At 41.5% G+C, this 21,502-nt stretch overlaps 1 protein-coding gene across 1 annotated transcript in view; it reads right to left on the reverse strand.

Moving 5' to 3' along the window:
* Nucleotides 1-6,227, reverse strand: part of LOC126148020 (uncharacterized) — a 72,095-nt gene extending 65,868 nt beyond the window's left edge. Inside the window, exon 1 of the mRNA XM_049915728.1 lies at nt 6,176-6,227. The gene's annotated coding sequence lies outside the window, so the exon portion shown is untranslated. The remainder of the gene's footprint in view (nt 1-6,175) is intronic.
* Between the last annotated feature and the right edge of the window lie 15,275 nt (nt 6,228-21,502).

The raw sequence follows: 21,502 nt of genomic DNA on the forward strand, positions 1-21,502 counted from the left end.
CTTAGAATCGGAGTTGAAATTTTAAAGAGGACATTGAAGGCAAATGGGTATGATAGTTATTCAATCGACAGGCCTTTTAGGTGGAACATTTATACCGCTAATAAGAATTACGAGGAACCGCCATCTCACTCCGTCAGGTTACCGTTGGCTTCTGGGGTCACTGACCGCATAAGCAGAATTTTAAAGAAAAATGATATTCAGACATCTTTCTTTAGTCAAAACAAAATAAAAGACTTTTTCCGACGGAAAACGGATGCACCTGATTACCTCCACAACGCGGGCGTCTATCAAGTATCATGTGGATGCGGCAAAGTGTATGTAGGCGAAACAGGAAGAACTGTTAAAGAACGCATTAAGGAACACGAACGGCACATGCGGCTAAAATAAGTGCAAAATCAGCAGTAGCGGAACATCACGAGAACTGTGGCTCTGACCTCGATTTTAATTACGTACGTGTACTGGCGAAAGAAACAAACATTTATAGCAGAAAGGTCCGAGAAGCGGTTGACGTTTCTAAGAATGCATCTAATTTCAATTGAGAGGACGGCTATAGGCTTCCGGCATCGTGGCTCCCCGCCATCAAGGAAGTAAATACGCGGCCGTGGTGTGTGGGCGGCATAAACAACGCGCTGCAAGTCACCTCGGCGGACAATAATATTTTGGGTAAACATCCCCCCTCTCTTGCTCTGTCCGTTTCGAATCTAGCCACTGATGACGACCAACCAATAGCGGTAGCAGGCTTTTCAACCAATAACACTTCCCCAGCAAAAGTGTGGAATAGTGCCTTTCTATCCAATGAAGATGACCGCCAATGGTATCCACAGGAGATGAGCTACTAACGCCCCTTCTTCTGTATTAGCCTATGACTATGGCCCACCAATGGTAGCCATATGAATTTTAACCAATACTATCACTTCTCCAGCACGAACACCAGAAAATTCCCCCTTTATAAATGGACGCGACACTCGTCTCTGACAGTGTTGTAGCAGATCCTGAGGAAGATCGCAGCTGAGGGGTCGAAACGTCGAACATTTTAGAAGAAACATGACGCGGCCTAATAACCCAGAAGATTTTAGCTTCAGTGACAACGGCTACGAAAACCTGCAGACTTACATAAAACGTTGTACGCTGCTGGTAGATGCCACTGTGGCGAGGAGAAAATCAACAGCATGTAGGGGTGGGCATCGCCCTCAAGTACACATGCCTACTGTTGTTCATTCATTGTGTCTTCCACCGCGACGAGATCAACCAAATACATTCTCCCTTCTCCAGCCTGGACCCTTACGACGATTGTTGAAGGACCAAGCACCACAACGGTTATGTGTCCGATGGAGCATAAAACGTGATTTATCCGAAAAGGCCACCTGTCGATACTCGGAGCACGTCCAATTGCAGTACTGACGTGCAAATTTCAACCATTGTCGACGATAAATCGAAGTCAGCACAGGTGGATGAACCAGACGCTGCTTCGGAGGCCCACACGCAGCAACGTTCGTTTAACGGAGTTGAGAAGACACTGTTGGTAGCCCTTCAGTTCATCTTGGTGGACAGTTGCTCAACAGTTCCGCGACTATTCGCCCGTACACGTCTTCACAGCCGTCGTACACCCATATCATCTACGGCCTATCGTGCAACACAGTTGCCTCGGCGCTGGTTTTGTATAGTGCCATTTTTCCATGCGCGATATGCTTAATCAAGGCGTCGCTCTAACGCCTTACAGACTTCATCGTTTCGGAAATGCTTCCACTCTTGACCGGAAAGCCAATAAACAGGCTCTTCCCTGTCACTAGCATGGACCAGCTGCTCTAGACACACGAGCTGTCATGCCGGGTAAGTCATGGGACCTAAAGCGGTCCTCAAACGCCATAATTATATTCTGTCAATATATGGCGGGGAAGCGCGAGAAAAAAGGACAGAAGATAAAACTGAGAAATATTAACGTCCGGGGAGCTTCAGTTAGAACTCTGCCGTTATAACGAACGTGTCGGTGTTCGACGATGTGGAACTCACGTGTATTGTGACTGAACAGCTTGCTTTAAAAAATACAAGCAGGAGCTATGCATAACAGGCGAAAAAAGTCTGAAAAAGCTTCCTGTGAACATATCGATAGTATTTATTTTTCCCAAATGGCTTCCTCGTCGATGAACATCCTCTTCCCAGCAATAGAGAGATGTTTTGTGTTTCTGTCGAGAGATGCTGTGCCACAGCAAACGCTTTCGATTCCTCTTTATATGAACTGCTGCCAGAGGGACTGCTTTTTTCGTTTTTATACGATATCTGCACATAATCCGCAGGTTCCGGTGCGAATTCTTTGGCAACAAACTCGTCACCCGCCTCTACTCCCGTGCACTGGTTTTGTAATTTTTCTTTTTGTCCGCAAAACAAAATAATAACCACACGAAGATAAAACTTATGGCTTCATGTTCTTGCAGCTCATCTCTTTCATTCATGATTCTATGAAATCATTCGAATGATGATTCGTCTTTCAATCAGCAGATCTTGTATTGCACTGGATGTCACATCCCCTATTGCAATGGAATTAGCAGAAATCGTGCTCGGATATGTTTTCCGAAGAAGGTTCAAATCACGGATCAGCGTTTCAGTGTATCTGATGGCGTTATTCAGTGCGATTGCTCATCACACTCCCTACTCCTCATGGATCTTGTTTCGTCTGTCCTTCTGTAGAAAGGCTTGCTTGTTTCATTTCACTGAACTCTTCTGTCACAAATTACAATGACGGCGCATCGCGAACAGCTGATGGTGGCGACATACGCCGGCTGGCCATTTACAGGGCCTGGGAATTCAGTAACGGTCCGCGAGGGAAAAGGTAGAATACGCGGCGTCACATGCATGAAAGGCAGGAAGTGAAAGCTACCCAAATATGTGGAAATTTAACTACCAACCACAAACGGAGTACGCATTTGAAGAAAGTTTGCTGTAATGATTGAATTATTAGAAAATTACTTCAGCGTAAAAGCCTACTTTTGAATAATTTAGCGTGACACATATTACACTGCTTAAAAGACTTAGGAAACATGAACTTTCGCGTCTGCTTCTCTCCATTGAGTAATAATTGATGACTGGGCATGTTACCAGATTATGATTTTACCTTTTGCAAGTGAAACACAGAACAAAGCTTCATTACCTCCTCGATAGTTTACATGAAAATAACTGAAATGTTCGACTGGTGTTGATAACCAGGTGAAAACAGTCGTTCATCGCGTCATCCTCGGTGCATTTCATTGAACTTGAGATCTTCAATGACGTGTATGCCATCCGAGAACTTTTATCACTGCCTGACATCTCCTTGTAAGTCTGCGGAGATCACGCTGTGGTATCTTTCCCATTCTTCATAGTGAACCTATGAGAGTTCTTGGACGACAACAAACTCTTCTGTCAAGCATGTCCGACATATTTACGATAGAGTTTGGGTTGGGACTCAATGCCAGCCGTTCCATTACTTCAATGTGCAGGCCTTACAAGACATCCCCGCTGACACCCGCCGTATTGACCGTAACATTAGAAGGAATTCGGGCCACCACCGTATGCAGCAGCCAGCACATGGTCCGACAGAACCTGTGCGATGGACAGCCTGGGGGTAAGGCGACCATGGACAACAACAAGATCCGTATGGCTGTCAACACATCAATGAACACTGAGAATCTATCGACTTAGTGGACAATACGGATCTCCGCACACGAATGTGGCCATCACCTTGTATCAGAGACTATCTGGACTCGTCTGTGAATAACACGTTCCGCCAATGACGAAGGTGCCAAATGACAAGGGAAGGGCAGAACTGGAAGTGAACTGCAAGTTGTAATCCCCAGCGTCATAAGGTCCACTCTCGTAGCCCTTTCATTGCAGTCTAATTTGACACAGCGGCTCCAGTGGCCCTTATGAGATTGTCTTGCAAGTATATGGCGTTAACCGTGCGACCCCGCAGCACAGAGATGGACAGGTGTCGTTAATGTGGGTCTGTAACATATCGATGACCTTGTCCGACCTGCCTTGTATACTCACCTGACTCCTGTAGTGTATCCACAACCTATGAACGAGAGGTTTGGCATCTGCAGGAACACGTCCGAAAGTCTATCCTTTTTTGATCAAACAGACTTGCACTGCATTAAGATGTCGCATTGCATGCGCTTGATTTAATACACCACCCAAAAATGACAACTGCCATCTATATAGCGTTCTAGGAAATTCGGGGACAAAGGTACTCAGTTCCTCCTGACGGATCGCCTGATACCACAATGCTTAAGAAAGCCAATACATGGCAGATGATGTTAGTTGTTACGTACATCGAAAGCCATGCAATAAGTCCACAGATACCACCTGTACCAAAATAGATTTAACATACCGGACGTTGATACACGTGTCTCCCTAATTGTCTTGAACGCTGTAGTTAATGATACAAGGATGATTTGTTAAGCATTGTAAATTTCCATGAAAGAATGGAATATTTTTGTTGCGCCTTTATGGTTCGTAAAACTGATTATTTCAGGATCATGTCATGAATTTCAACAATGTACAGTGTACAGTTTACTGCTGACAGCCGTCAGTGTGATTGCGATTGAAAATGGAGAAAAACTAAGTTTCCTGCCGATATTAAACGTTGTAATTTGAAGGCTGCCACCACAAATCAGAGCAGGAATGCATGAAGTTCACGGGGACTCTGCAGCTTCATTGAAGACCATTTACTTTTGGATTAATGAAATTAGACATCGTCCGATAAAGCGCGCTCCGGCCTTCCAACTGAGGTCACCACAAAGGGAACCACCGCCAAAATCCATGACATGGTAACCAAGACTGCCGAATAAAAAGTCGTGATTGCTAAGACTGTAGGCATCTCTACTGAGCGAGAGCATAATGTCTTGCAGGAAGAATTGGTTGCGATGAAACTGTGTGCGAATGGGTGCCGCGATTGCTCACAGTCGACCAATAGCGCATCCGGCAGAACATTTCAATCCAAACGTCTGGCGATGTTTAATCCCAATTCACTTTTTGAGCCGATTTGTGACTGGTGATGAAACGTGGATCCATCGTGACAGAGTCAAAAGGGTAGTCAAAACACTGAACAAAAGCTAGTGAAAGTGCACCGAAGAAGGCAAAGACCATTTTGTCAGCTGGTAAGGTTCAAAATGGCTCTGAGCACTATGGGACTTAACTTCTGAGGTCATCAGTACCCTAGAACTTAGAACTACTTAAACCTAACGAACCTAACGACTTCATACACATCCATGCCCGAGGCAGGATTCGAACCTGCGACCGTAGCGGTCACACGGTTCCAAACTGAAGCGCTTAGAACCGCGCGGCCACACCGGCCGGCGCAGCTGGTAAGGTGATGGCAACTGTTTTTCGTGATTCCCAAGAAATAACCCTCACAGACTTCTTGAAAAAAGGCAGAGCTATGACTTTACCCTAGCATACTTCCTCGTAGGGTCTTTCGAAACTTACGTTGGCTGAAAAAAGACCATGGTTGGAACCCCAGAAGTACTCTTTCACCAGCGTAATGCACCATCGCACACAACAGCGATAACAATGGCGTGAACTGGGCTTAGATGAGGATCCGCCGTATTCATCACACAGAAGTGACTTCTTCTTCTTCGCTAACATGAAACTTTGGCTTGCTGGATAGAAATTTTCATCAAATGAGGAAGCAATAGTTGCAGAGTTTGACAGAACCTATATTTACGATTGGGTGATAAGGATGCAGGAACGCCGGAAAGAGTGTACATCTCTCAAAGGAGACTATGTCGAGCATTAAGATTATCTGTTTGCGATACAAACAATTTTCCTTGCTTTTTTCTCAGAGTTACTATACCTCCCTTATATTATATATGATGACTTTAAAAAAAAAGTACACGGACAGAGACTGAACTCTTAGCTCCAGCGCTGTAGCTGTAAGTATTAATAGCTGCAGTACGCTCGCGTAGTCTAAACATATAACGTGACAGGTATAGGAACGCACATAAAACTTCATCATCGGTTTCCTCGGGAATTGGGGGCCGTGGCTAGTCAGGTGCTCAGCTGAAAGTCCGTCTACAACATACCGAGACTCACCAAGAAACAAGTATGTTGGTCGCCTTGTCAGACAGCCACTATTGCTGCGCATTACTCGGTACTGATCGTGTGAGGGCCCCTTTTGTTAGCTGGTGCCTGCGGTACTCACGTGCCGGCACCGCCGATGACCGCGAGCGTTGCCTGTCCACCGCCGTCTGCAGCTCCGGTCATCCCGCTGACGGGGAGCGCTCCCCCCTCCACCGGTCTATTATCTCGTCGCGACTTCCGGAGCTGTCTTCTGCTTAGTCTTCCCCTGATGCAACCACCTTGGGAGACGAGCGGTCTACTACCGCTACCAGAATCGTCATCCTGAGTACTTCCTTGGTTTGCGCGAACACCAGATACGCGGTAAATGGGTGACGTACAGTGCAAGCACAATGTTACAACTATCTTTCATTCGTGCACCTACGGCAATTTTCAATTATTTTTTAAGTGTTAGTACAATAAGTTTCCGAACTTTCAATAGTAATATCACATCTGAAGTGTGTAAAAGATGACTGAATGAGTGATGCGACCTTTTTGCCACGCCAATTTTCTGAAGCAACACTTCAGTACTAGGTCTGGGAACGACGATTCCGTGGATTACGTTCAAGAAAACGTACATGGGATTCATATAGCAGACTGTGGTCACATTCTGAAAAGAACGGGCAGCAGACTGAGGAAACTTGTCAGTGATACGAAGGGCAAAAGTTGGAAGACGAAAAGGGCATTGGTGAACACAACAGACTCACAGAGTAGATGATAGCCTTGAAGTGTATTACGGCAAAGCTATCAGACAGTCTATCCAGCGTAAGTGATAAGAAAAGTGCAGTATGGACTATATATTTCCACATGCTGTCAACTGATGAATATACCACATTAGTTGGTGCAAATACCTGCAGGTCAAAAGGTAGTAACTATACATTCGGAAGTGGACGGCTGAATGGTTGGTTCAAATGGCTCCTAGCACTATGGGACTTAACTTCTGTGAACATCAGTCCCCTAGAACTCAGAACTACGTAAACCTAACTAACCTAAGGACATCAGACACATCCATGCCCGAGGCAGGATTCGAACCTGCGACCGTAGCGGCCGCGTGGTTCCAGACTGTAGCGCCTAGAACCGCCTGGCCACACCGGCCGGCGGAAGTGGACGCTTCCAAATTGTATCCTGGTTGTTGTCAAGCCCGCGTACAGGTTTATACCCTATAATCAAGTTCTAAAATCGTATTCCTGGTAAAGCCCAGATTTCACAAGGGTAAATTCACTCATACAGAAACCATGCCCTAAAAGCAAATTTTCATCTACTGTTGTCAGAGTTGCAACGTATGATGCAAGATACCTTGAAAGATATAGATTTACAGTTGTAAAGTCAGTTGAAGACGTGATAAAGGAAAAAAGGCAGAGAACAAGAAATCGGAAGAGAACCGTTGAAGGGAAAGAGAACCGTAAGTTCAAACCTGGGTCTTCTGAAGAGACGGCATAAGAAAAAAGAGTCAAGTTTTACTTTAAATTTAATTTCCTGAAAATAATATTTGGGTGGATTTTTTCAGAATCTATGAAGCTAGAACCAGGAAATTTTGTACACTTATTTATATAAACGCAATAAATGTTATCTCAAGACTTAATGATGAAATTCTGAATGTAAGCAGAGATATGGGGCTAACTGCATGGAATTTTGCATAAATTTCGTATTATGCTGACAGAATTATAATTTAAAAATTATTATAATTCTGTTATTTGATGTATTCAAGAAACCTCATGAGAGAAGCTTACTGTAAGCAAAGAGATCAAACAATAAAAAGTTTGTAGATATCGCTTGAATAGTTTCTTAGAAAACAGTTTATATATTATTTTTTGAAAATAAAATTTATAAAAATGAAATATTTAAGTATATGTAATCCAACGAACTTGGAAAGCACGGTACAAGATTTCATTGCCGTGTTTTCAGAATAGTTTTGGTGCATCTTTTAAACTGTGTATATTTAACTTTATAAGTATCTGAGATAGACGAGGCCCTTCGGGGTTACTGCATTGTTTAGTCTGGCAAACATCAACGGTTGACGTCAAGGCTAAAACAGATCATCATTTTCACTTCATAGGAAACCCACAGTTATTACAGATAAAATCAATCTTATAAAGTCACGAAGCACCTTCCTTGCTCTTCTTATATGTTTTTTTTTTGTAATATTTTAAACAACAATCACAATTTTATTCTAGTATACCTTGATGGGTTTAAGAGCACTGTTTTTCAGGATTCGCCTACCAACCGAGTTTACGGTCTACAATTCTGAATTGCAGGCGAGTCTGAAGAAAATACGATAGGATATCCTCACCTGCTCCCTCGGTGGCCTCCTAGTGATTTCACAGATGTACAGAGCAGACAAAATGCTTCCCAATGGTCGTAGATCCCCGTTGCGTCTCCATATCGTCGAAATTTAAGCAATATTCCGCTGGTAGCCAGGACACGTCGTAATCCAGGGAAATGATGAAAGTGAGCTTGCCACCATGGAGATTTGTCAAGCCCACACTGCAGGGAAATATGTTGTTCCCTTCCGATCCGTTTCCTTGTTGTTGAGAGAGAAAGTCGTTAACCATTGGGAAGCAGCATGCCTGAAAGTATCGGATGACAAGCCCCATTCTGCGAAGCAAACTTTCAGGCCGTGGTGATCCTCCTTCCAGCTACGGAACCGGGACGAAGTGACATTCAGCTGTCTCCATTTTGTTCATGCTCGTCCAACCCATGCCCGTATTGCTCAAGCGAGAAAACCCGCCAGTCCGTGCAGCTCGTAAAGCATACGTCACATTTAACAGTGCGTGTTTTATAATCTGATTAAAGGACAGGTGGAAATTTAAGAGAAGAACTGTCCTTTGTTTTTCTTTTTATTGTTCACACAAATGTGGTATGCCTCTTAAAATTTTGCAAATTCTCCAAACAGCTAGTTCCGAGATTTTATTGTCTTGCAGACTGAGTGCCGCATTCAGTTAAAGCTAAGCTATTAGCTCGCGATAAGCGACAAATCCGGCTTCGAGTCCCAGTCCAGCACAAATTTTCACTGTCGTTATTCCATTCTACAACTGATGGTAGTTCCTTATTCGCAATTGCGAATTCATTTTATGTGTTTCGTAACGGCTGTGGTCGCCGCAGTGGCTGTTTCTTTGAGCATGCATGCATGCCCAAAGGAGCTTCGCATCGTAATCAGAAAAACACAGGCATATCGTATAGCATCAAGATGTCGAATTTGGTACCGGCAGGTCTCAACTTCCTTTGGCATTTAATTTCTTCGTATTGGATTTTGCCTATGAGTTAAAACATTAGTGCAATAGAGAATGCACGACCAACACAAAATAAAATGCAACTGAAGGCATTTTTAGGATTAGCTTCAGTTTACCGTCGTTTTATACCAAATAAAATCCTAAATTCGGAGCCCTTGTTAAATATATTAAAGAAGAATGTGTCATGGCAATGGACTCATAAGTGCCAGATACCATTTGACAATATAAAAACCACTCTAGTCAACGCACTAATACACTACTGGTCATTAAAATTGCTACACCATGAAGATGTTCTACAGACGTGAAATTTAAACGACAGCAAGAAGATGCTGTGATGTGCAAATGATTAGCTTCTCAGAGCTTTCACACGAGGTTGGCGCCGGTGACGCCTCCTACAACGTGCTGACGTGAAGAAAGTTTCCAACACAAACAGCAGTTGACCGGCGTTGCCTGGTGAAATGTTGTTGTTATGCCTCGTGTAAGAAGGAGAAATGCGTACCATCACGTTTCCGACTATGATAAAGATCGGATTGTAGACTATCGCGATTGCGATTTATTGTATCGCGGCATTGCTTCTCGCGTTGGTCGAGATCCAGTGACTGTTAGCAGAATATGGAATCGGTGAGTTCAGGAGGGTAATACGGAACGCCGTGCTGGACCCCAACGGCCTCGTTTCACTAGCAGTCGAGATGACAGGCATCTTATCCTCATGGCTGTAACGGATCATGCAGCCACGTCTCGATCCCTTAGTCAACAGATGGGGACGTTTGCAAGACAACAGCCACCTGCACGAACAGTTCGACAACGTTTGCAACAGCATGGACTATCAGCTCGGAGACCATGGCTGCGGTTACCCTTGACGCTGCATCACAGACAGGAGCGCCTGCGATGGTGTACTCAACAACGAACCTGGGTGCACGAATGGCAAAAAGACATTTTTTCGGATGAATCCAGGTTCTGTTTACAGCATCATGATGGCCGCATCCGTGTTTGGCGACATCGCGGTGAACGCACATTGGAAGCGTGTGTTCGTCATCGCCATACTGACGTATCACACGGCGTGATGGTATGGGGTGCCATTTGTTACACGTCTCGGTCACCTCTTGTTCGCATTGACGGCACTTTGAACAGTGGACGTTACATTTCAGATTTGTTACGACCCGTGGCCCTACCCTTCATTCGATCCCTGCGGAACCCTACATTTCAGCAGGATAATGCACGACCACATGTTGCAGGTCCTGTACGTGCCTTTCTGGATGCAGAAAATGTTCGACTGCTGTCCTGGCCAGCACATTCTCCAGATCTCTCACCAATTGAAAACGTTTGGCCAATGGTGGCCGAGCAACTGGCTCGTCACAATACGCCAGTCACTACTCTTGATGAACTGTCGTAACGTGTTAAAGTTGCATGGGCAGCTGTACCTGTACACGCCATCCAAGCTCTGTTTGACTCAACACCCAGGAGTATCAAGGCCGTTATTCCGGCCAGAGGTGGTTGTTCTGGGTACTGATTTCTCAGGATCTATGCACCCAAATTGCGTGAAAATGTAATCACATGTCAGTTCTAGTATATTATATTTGTCCAATGAATACCCGTTTATCATCTGCAATTCTTTTCGGTGTAGCAATTTTAATGGCCAGTAGTGTAGTATTACATCATCCAGACTTGACGATAGAGTTTGGTTGCTGACAGATGCATCGTCTTCTTGATTAGAAACTTGTCTATGTTCAATTCAGTTAGTCGATGGATTACCTACATTTTGCGCCATAGCTTGCGCAAGTCGAACGCTTACGAACTTGAACTATCGTACACGCTTATAATATTGGAATCATTGTGCAATGACATCGGCGGTTAACAAATTTCATTCTTATCTGACTGGAGTAGATATACTGAAGCAGCTATATCGCGATCATCAAGCACCGACCTTTTTGAACAACTACATCCTTTACGTCCACGATTAGTTCGACGACGCTCATTCTACAGGAATACCGTTTCGAGATTATTTATGTGCACGTAAAAGAAAATATTATTGCAGATGCCTTGTCAAGGACTATTAGACGCTATTGAAGCAGAAAAACAAACACCTGAGTTTTAAATTTAACGTATGGGGGATATAGAAAATCATCGAGGCCATATTATAATGTGTAGAAAGATGGCACATCTGAGGCGAACTGATCCTCGTTGGTATCATGTTATCCAGCAGATTCAAGTGGGGAGTTCACCAAAGACAAGAGAGAATTATCATTTACATTTTATATCACAGAAGACATCCTGAGGCAAAAAAATGGTGTGTTTCCATTCCGAAAGGCTGTGTAGAAAAATTAATCTGGTACGCACATGTAGTACAAGGGCACTGTGGAATTTATAGATGCTCGTATAAGATTGTAAGATACTGTCATTTTCCTGATCTAAGAAAAGTGTCTTGCAAATAATAAGGATATGTTAAATACGTCAAAAGGCAAAAGCTTCAAACAACAGTGCTTGAAGAGTTTTACATCCCATCATCATAGTAAGATCACTTTGGGTTTGAGTGTTGATGTAATGGGACCCCTATCTCGTGCGAGAGGAAATGTTAAATATGTTGTAGGATTTTACCACCTATTTTCCAAATACGTAAAATTATATCCTATCAAGACGTGTACCGCACAGTCAATCATCAACTGATTCGGAAATTGTTATAATCCATATGTTGACAAGCCACACATATTATTGTCAGACAATGCTGCAGATATTTACTAAGCAACATGATTAGGCAAATTCTGATCGCCAGGTTCCTTCCGGAAGCCAACGCAATAGGGAAGTAGTTTCATGAATGGAACAGATTTATCCGCACATATTGCCACCATAAACAAAAATTGTGGGTGAATTGTTTACAGTCATTTGAAGAAGTATACAATAATCTAAATCATCAACTGAGGCTACGCCAACAATCTTCTGTTGAATAAAAAGGAAAACAATTAGTGGGCCGGCCGGAGTGGCTGTGCGGTTCTGGGCGCTACAGTCTGGAACCGAGCGACCGCTAAGGTCGCAGGTTCGAATCCTGCCTCGGCATGGATATTGTGTGATGTCCTTAGGTTAGTTAGGTTTAATTAGTTCTAAGTTCTAGGCGACTGATGCCCTCAGAAGTTAAATCACATAGTGCTCAGAGCCAACCACACAATCAGTGGATTAATTGTTTACCGAAGATGACGGTTATAGTAGAATCTGTTGAGGCCAGTATTCGTCGGGCATTAGATACGGTGAAGGCAATAGCACAACAAAGGAAGCTGAACTATGACCAGTAGTTGAATAGGATGCAACTACACCCAGTGGCATTACTAAAGATTCACCCACAGGCGTCATTACTTAAGAAGAAACACAGAAAATGGCGTCTTGTGTGCTTACAACCGTATCGAATTATACCAATGTCGAATCCAGGTGTATACGTCTCATGTTGTCCCACTAGTAACAAGGTGAAGGGGATGTACCCTCATCATGATCTAGACCCATTCTACTCTAAAGACTGATGTAACCAGTGACAGTGTATAGTGATAAGTTTTGGGTTAGGTATGTATTTTGTTGTTTATATTTCATTCATTTTAACATTATGTGTTTGTGACATTCATGCAACAATTTTAATATGTAACCTTTTTTTCGTATTATTACGTTAGTAGTGATAGGTTTTAATTTTAAATAAGAGAATGCAGGTGATCTGATCCTACATTACACACTCAGAAAACACACTCAACTACATCTCCACATACCTTAATCAGAGACTGTCTATCTGTTACTAATACAGAGATCCAGGTAATGTATTTTCGACTCCTTTAATATTTTTTGGCCTTTAGTCATTTTTTTCGTAGCCAGAAAACGTACATATTAAGATATAGCCGCAGTCCATGTAAGTATCCATTATAATTTTCCATACTTTAGCTTACTTGTAGTAAAGAGTAAGAACATACTGACTTTTGCAGACACATAATGATGTGTATGAACTTTGTGCAGTCATTAACATCAACTTTGTATTGAAACTGCTGTTAGTTAGTTAGTTAGTTACGTGTTCCATTGATCAATAGCACTGAAAAACCGTTATGATGTGAAAAGTGTCAAATGTACAAGAAATGCGCACAGGAAACAAGTTTTTTTGTCTCGATACGACAGTCCAGCTTACAAGTTTTTGATAAGTTGTCCAGCTTGTGATGTAATGTGATCGTCATGGATTGTGATGAAGACTAATTGCACGATTTGCAACGAACTGTCATGTCGTATATATCGTTACATTTTCACGAGTGGGTGATACAATTAGTAAATGAAGCGGTCACTAAAGGCAATATGCGTTCTCATGATAATCGAAAGAATATTGTGCTTTGAAGTTTTCACTAATTTATCCGGACGAGAGGCTACATATTAGTTGTGTTAATAATTCGTAAGACTCTCGGGGGTAAACCTGAATCCGAATCTCTAAGGAACACAGATTCGTCATGTGAGAATGGATTATATATGTCATCCATTTCTTTCAGGCACAGTTTACAGAAATTCCATGTCTAATTGCTAATACCGTATTATGATGACAGTTCCATGGCACAAAAATCTAGCCGTTTCCTGTACCAACCAAGGGAATATTACGGTCCATCTCCAACGCCCATCCTGGAAAGTCTTCTTCCGATCCAGTTTCTGGCCGACTGATCTATCAATTTCATCATCATCTATCACAGACACGACGACAAAAGACTAGAAATGTATATTCAGGAGAATGTGAAGTTCAATGGTTGTGGTGTCAGACATGTATTTCAATAATTTGACTAAGACTAGGACACTGAAAAGTTTATCGAAAGTTATTCAGAAAAAATAATTAGTTCAATCAATATACACAGACACATACATTGCAGTTCTCAATGCTGAAGGCCAGATTCGTTTTTCTGGTTTTCACGTTGATCCATGCTCCCGTCTACCGAGGGAGATGGTGCAGTGGTTAGAGCATTTGATTCGCATTCGCGAGGATGACGATCCACAAATCACAAAAATCAATAAGTACCCATATGTGCATCTCTGCAGCCTCGTCATCAACTGGCTCGTGAATAACACCGACCATTCCTATCCTCTATCGTTTCTGGTGACGACAATTGAAGAAGGAGTGGCTGAGCGTAAACAAAGCGGAAGCTACCCATACAATGACATGTGCGCATGCTCAAAAGGTAATGTCATGCATCTGGTGGAACAGCGATGGTGTGGTGCACTATGATTTGCTTTCCCGAGGCGTAACAATCACTGGTGACATTTACTGTCAACAACTGAGATGTCTTGCAGACTAATTTCAAGAACAACGACCAGAAAGACTGCGTGGAAAGACGCTACTCCAGAATAATGCCCGCCCACATCTGCTAGACAGACTAAAAACGCTACGCAGGAGTTGGGTGGGGAAGTCATCCCACACCCACCTTATTCACCTTATCTTGGGCACAGATTTTTACCTTTTTCGTTCTCTATCGAACAGTCATATGGAACTTCTTTTCCAATGCGCTCCGATGATGGCTCGATGGGTTCTTCGCCTCAGATTCGGAATCGGAAAGTTACCCTGCAGATGGCAGGCAAAGTGTTGTAAATAGTGAAGGAGCATATATTATTCATGACTGAAGTCACTGTTATGTGTATGTTATGGGAAACGCTACGGGCTTATGCAACAACCTTATTTTTCTTTTTTTGTTTTTAAAGACTTCCTGGTGCTTTATCATATCGGATGAGCTATTTTTGTTAGAGGTACCCAACAAGACAGAGTCTACATTTAAATAATGCGAAATGTACACAGATACATCAATCAATTGGGAATTTATGAACAAAGAAATTAAAGCAGAATGATGTAAATTACTACAGACCACATAACTGAACTTAATTAAATGGTTCAAATGGCTCTGAGCACTATGGGACTTAACATCTGAGGTCATCAGTCCGCTAGAAATTAGAACTACTTAAGCATAACTAACCTAAGGACATCACACACATCCATGCCCGAGGCAGGATTCGAACCTGCGACCGTAGCGGTCGCGCGGTTCCAGACGGAAGCGCCTAGAACCGCTCGACCACCAGGGACTGGCGAACTTAACGAAATATTTGTACTACATACTATGTCTATACAAGCTGTGACCAGTATTTGGCTACACTGAAGACACAGCTTTCAGCCGGTGCTAGTTCCAACACTGTACACAAATTCCAAAAGAGGGGGTACTTCAGGAGATTTTCCTCCCTTCATTCGCAAAGTGAGTACTCATCTTACACGATGCCCCATTTCTTGGCGATATCCTTGGATCCTGCAACGGCCGGTGCACAGTCTGTTTAAGGAATTCCAAGTACACCGTCCTTCTTCGTGACCAAGTTTTGGTAAGTACCGTATTATCAAGGTACCTCTGTTTCCATAGTCCAACAACCCTGGATGTTCTTGGAGCTGACTAAAGGGCAGAAAACTGTAAGAAACTCATCCTGGACTTCAGACGAACTGGTGGTGGCTGATTTTCCTGGTGAGGATGGTCTGAGATGTTACAGATCTTCCGTATCTCTATATGAGCAACCACTTCACGTCTGAAATCGGGCGGGGCTATGCCTGCAGCCTTTGATTAGTCTGCGGATTTCATTCAGGGCAACATCGACTTTTTACGCGAGAAGACTTGTACCACGAATGATTAGCAACTACAGCAGAAGAGTAGCATAGTGCCCTTACTGTTTGTGACTGTCATGGTAGCTTTAAGAGAAGCTGCAACATCAGCTTAGAAAACACGAACCGTCAAACGGTCTACATCTGGATAATTGAATACTGCGTTAACCTCAAATATTCATGTTACTTCTCTCTGTGGAGACGAGGTGTTTTCGTCAATAGATTCCCGGTTTACCGAGATAAACTGAAGATATTTGCTAATACGAAATTTGTTCACCACTTTCTGATACTCTGAATCTGTTGCGTGACGCACTATATGTACCTCAATATTTGTCTTTATGAATGGAAAAACACACAGCACTGGTGTAATATCCTACCATATTTACTACATCGCAAATTGATTTTCGGATGTTATATCATCGTCAGGTATAAAGAAAATTATATGTTTCTCTGAAAGTATTGTGACAGCAACGTTTTTAAAATAGTGCAACTGAACGGTATCGAAGCTGGCTTCCAAAGGTGACAAGTGTCAATGTTTAATTTAGGCCTACAATTAGAGGGCTTACATCAGCAAACATGCGATATAAAAATATATAGATCAGATTAAATAATTGTCACATCAAATTCCAAACTCCCTGACAAATTACAATTACTCAAAGGGAAAATAACTTGAACAATGTATAGCAAAATTTGGTTATATGTTCTAATGGGGGGACTGAATAACATGCTCTTGTCCTTTAAAGGTCAATTATTACAAACACGTACAGTATAAATAACAAATGGGACTAAATAGGTAAATAAGACATGTGCAATAACACAAAGCAAGGGTATGTGAAATTACAGCAGGGGAAATAAAGGAACAATTGGGGCATGTGTGTAGGATGGCTAATTTACGAAATGGTCTGTAAGGGATTATTAGGAGTATCTACAGCTGGAAGCGCCGAGTAAGAGCTCTGTGTCTTACTATTGATTACTAATCTCGAGCAAATGGACATACTCTATTAATTTCCGTCATTTCAGAGGAGGCCCTCAGACTTTGATAAGAATATAATAAATCCAGTTCCAAAGGAAGCAAGTGCTAACAGGTTGTTTATTACCGAACATCCGTTTAATAAGTCATAGTAGCAAAACACTAACACGAGCTGTTTACAGAAGAAGCCAATCCCGCGTAGGATCATTATGGATTCCTGAGGTATGTGGGCAAACCAAACCCTCGACTTACCTTAGAAGATTAAGGAAAGACCACCCTAAGTCTGTAGATTTGCAGACTTAGTGAAAACTTTTGACAGCGTTGGCTTAGAATTCCCTTTGAAATTCTGAAGGTAGCGGTGTAAAATACAGGGAGCGAAAAGCTATTTACAGCTTCTACAGAAACAAGATGGCAGTTAAAAGAGTCTAGAGGCATGAAAGGGACGCAGTAGTTGAGAAGAGTGTGGGACAGGGATGTAGCCTATCACTGACGTTAGCCAACATTTACATTGAACAAGCAGTAAAGAACCCTAAGGAAAATTTGGAGTAAAAATTAAAATTCAGGAAGAAAAATAAAAACTTGGAGGTTAGCCGTTGACATGACATTGTAATTGTGTCAGAAATAGCAAAGGACTTGGAAGAGCATGTGAACAGTGTCTTGAAAAAAGGATACAAATGAACATCAAAAAAAGCAAAACTATACGTGTAATGTAGCCGGATTACTTCAGTTGATATTGAGATAGTTAAATTAGAAAACGAGACACCTTATGTAGTAGATGACTTTGCTTGTTTTGGCAGCCGAAGTAGAGAGGATATAAAACGTAGATGGGCCTTGACAAGAAAAGCGTTTCTGAAGAAGAGAAATTTTTTAACATCGAATATACATTTAAGTCTTGAGCAAGTCTTTTCTGCGAGTATTTGTGTGGAAATCAAATGGACGATAAACAGCTTCAGACAAGAAACTTTCGAAATGTGGTGCTGAAGACTAGGTGAAATTTATGGTGCAACCTGACTAGAGGAAGGGATCTGTTGGTAGACGCATCTGAGACATCAAGGGATCACCAATTTAGTACTGTAGGGAAAAATGGCGTGGAGGGAGCAAAATTCTTAGAGAGAGACCAAGAGACGAATACAGTAAGCAGATTCAGAAGAAAGTAGGCTGCAGTAGTTATTCGGAGATGAAGAGGCTTGCACAGGCTAGAGTAGCATGCGTAGTTGCATCAAACCAATCTTCGGACTGAAGACCTTAACAACAACAACATAAAAAGCGTCCATCTTCCTTCCTTTCTGAATGTTAAATAAGAGTATTGTACCTAGTTACTGTGGCATTCTTTAAACAGATCGTCTGCAAAAGTAGAGTCTCGTTTTCTAAGTCTCTAAATTCTGTGGTATTCCTTCAACTAGACTGACCAGTATAGAAACTGCCACAATTACAAATGATTTTGCATGTTTCACGCTTTTCCAAAATTCAAGTGCCGTCTTTACCAATGGTCGAAAAGTGCCCAGTTATGTTGTGCATTAAATTCGATGTTTTAAGGTTCCTAGATTTAAGCTTTCTGGCCACATTCAGAGAGACGTTTTCTAAGTATAGAACCCTGCATCACTTATTAAGGTCTTGAAGTGGTGGGTATGAAATAAAGCAGTAGTGGTGGGTCAAGCACAGGGTGAAGAAGACAGGAGACCTATTATTTTCGTTTTATGCTTTATGGAGCCCAACAAGGCAGCAGCGTAGCTAATGCTTGATGCTATTTTTCAGACTGTAATTCAGTTTGGAAGTTGTCATCACTCATCGATGTATCATAGAAGGCATCATGTTTGTGGGCCACTGGGTATTGATAATTGGCAGTTATAAATGTGTCAGTGGTCGTAGGGTTCCTGTAAATTTGGAAAGTACGAATCTGATCACTTATACCTACAGTTAAATATAAATAATTTTTGAATTTAGCCCAATCCCATTGTACTGTGAATTTAGCTGCTTGCAGAGCGTTTGAAGTCGTTTGGTAGTACCTGTCCATAAACATATCACCACAGTTGTTTTATTTACCTGTTTAGTCTCACTTGTTATGTTTTACCTGTTTATAATACTGGACATTTTAAGGACAAGGTTATCTTGTTCAGATACCTCTGGGAGCGTATCGCCAGATTTTAATATGTATTATTCCTTTCAGAACAACTCTTCTACTTCATCATACAGTTAATTTTACAGCGTGTTACCTAACTTAAATATCACAATTTTACTGAAGTAATCCCTCTATGTTTCAGATCTAAATCAAACATTAACAATTTTTTTTAATAATTTGTTCGTAATGCGGGGCCACAGTCATAATATATTTCTTTAAAGTCAGTACCGCCATTAAACTGTTGTTTATTTACAATGTTACATTTCCACTTACACAATCGTGATTTCGGCTTCAAAGAGCCATTATCAAGTGTTTTAAGTGTTATACAGTGCCGAAGATGACATACTGTCGTATTTAAAGTACACTATTAGACACATTTTCTAAGAGTCGATATTTCTGGCAAAGCCTACTGCTTTATTTCATACTCAGTGATGAAAGAAAGCAGTAGGCTTTGCCATAAATATCGACCCTTAAACAATGTTTCTAATAGTGTATATCAAATACGACAATATGTTATCTTAGGCACTGTATAACACTCAAAACACTTGATAATGGCACTTTGAAGCCGAAATCATAATCGAGTAAGTGTAAATGTAACACTGTAAATAAACAACAGTCTAATGGTGGTACTGACTTTAAACGAACATTAACAGTCGTCATCTTTGGAAACCAACTGACATGCTGTTACCTACACTACTTTAAGGGGAGTTAGAAAGGAAAAAAAAATTTCACATTTTCGGATTTTTAACTTATTATAAAAGTTACAATTTTCCGACCTATAAACTAAGATGGGAAGTATTTTATTTTATTTTTCTTAATATAATCTACACTGGTCGCAAGTGCTAAAATTTTTATGTGCATTACTTCATTTTTTTATGTAGAATGCTGTGGATTCCTGTTATAAAATGGAATGCGTTGGTCATGTCCAGAAGAGGATGGGCGCCACGTTGAGAACTTTCTGATGGTAAACTTGTAAGAGGCAGGCTGACAGACAAAATCATTGATGGACTACATCAGTATTATGGGATGGCCATTAGAAATAATACTGAGGTTTCTGTTGAAAATGAAGCTGGCAATATGGGCTACCTTCTTCCACAGACTATCTACTGATGACAAACCAGTACACCACCTTTGCCCTCCTGGACCTGATTTGTGGTGAAATTAATGCAATGTCCAGTACTCACACAGTTCATACAGCCATAAACAGTCATCCCAGCAGCAGTCATTCGTATCATAAAACCTATTTACAGAGACCTGGTAAATCCTAAACTAATGAAGAAGAGTCTGCATGGTCAGACGCAAAATCTCATTGAGTCGTTCAGTAAACTTATATGGGATTACTTACCAAGAAATGTTTTTTCTTGCAATGAAGACACTAAAGTGGGGTCAGTGATGCTGTTATTGCTTTTAATGATGGCAACGCTGGTAGGGTGGAAGTGGTACAGCATATGGGAATTAATCCTGGAGGAAACTGCATCAGAGAATTCGAACAGATGGACAAGGTTCGCATTGATAAAGCAGAGTATACAGCACAGTTGGCCACTAAGGAGGCCAGAAAGAAGACAAGAAAAAAACTTGGAACAAAATCAGAGGATGTTATACAGTATGGTGCAGGGTGCTTCTGAGTGACTAAAAATAGAAAAAATAAGCATATATTTTGTGAGTTACAGTTGTTTGAAACTTTAGGAGCTGTTTCTGAAAATTTACATTTTCTTTTCATTTTTCCCTAAATCTTACAAACCACTTATAGTAGAGTATTCAAATTTTCAGAGAGTAATAAAATACATAACTTGAGTCCACAGTACTAAAAGAAGAACATAATGTTTCGTGTAATTAAAATTATTTAGGACAACATAAAGCAAAGTACACAAAATTTTAAATGTGTAATTGAAAAATTGTATTTCCGAAAGCAATGGCTGAAATGCAATTTTTGTAGTTCAGTAGACTCAGAACATACTGTTTAATGTCCTGTAAAAGTTTCAAGGTCAATGGCTACAGTGGTTCCAGAAATACAGGGAAGGCACATCACTAAATTTAACATTGTCAGGATAGGGTGTTCCAACTCCCCTTAAAACCTTAAATTCCACGAAAATTTCGTGGCTACACATATTTATTTTTGTTGCTGTCGATGGCACAACAGTCGAAAACCGGTTGGTGAAATAATAAATACTGTAGAATATTGCATCAGTCTCATGTGTCTTTCCATATGTAGTATACAAAAGAACTAATTTAACTGTCAATTAATGTAATACTGTTCTCAAAGACGATTCTATAATCTTGTTAAGCTAAATGTGCATTGAAATGAGTCGGGCTGAAGTAAAAAAATTATTCCTTACATGGAAATGTGTATTTGGTCTGTGGTCTGTCGCTATTAACGTACATGTAACACAGCCAGAAGAACAACTCTGAGGCAAAACCGAACATACTGAACTCATGTCTGAGGGCGAAGAATAAAGTGGCCATTCTTG

The sequence above is a fragment of the Schistocerca cancellata genome, chromosome 2 (genome assembly GCF_023864275.1).
Source record: "Schistocerca cancellata isolate TAMUIC-IGC-003103 chromosome 2, iqSchCanc2.1, whole genome shotgun sequence".
NCBI lineage: Eukaryota > Metazoa > Arthropoda > Insecta > Orthoptera > Acrididae > Schistocerca > Schistocerca cancellata.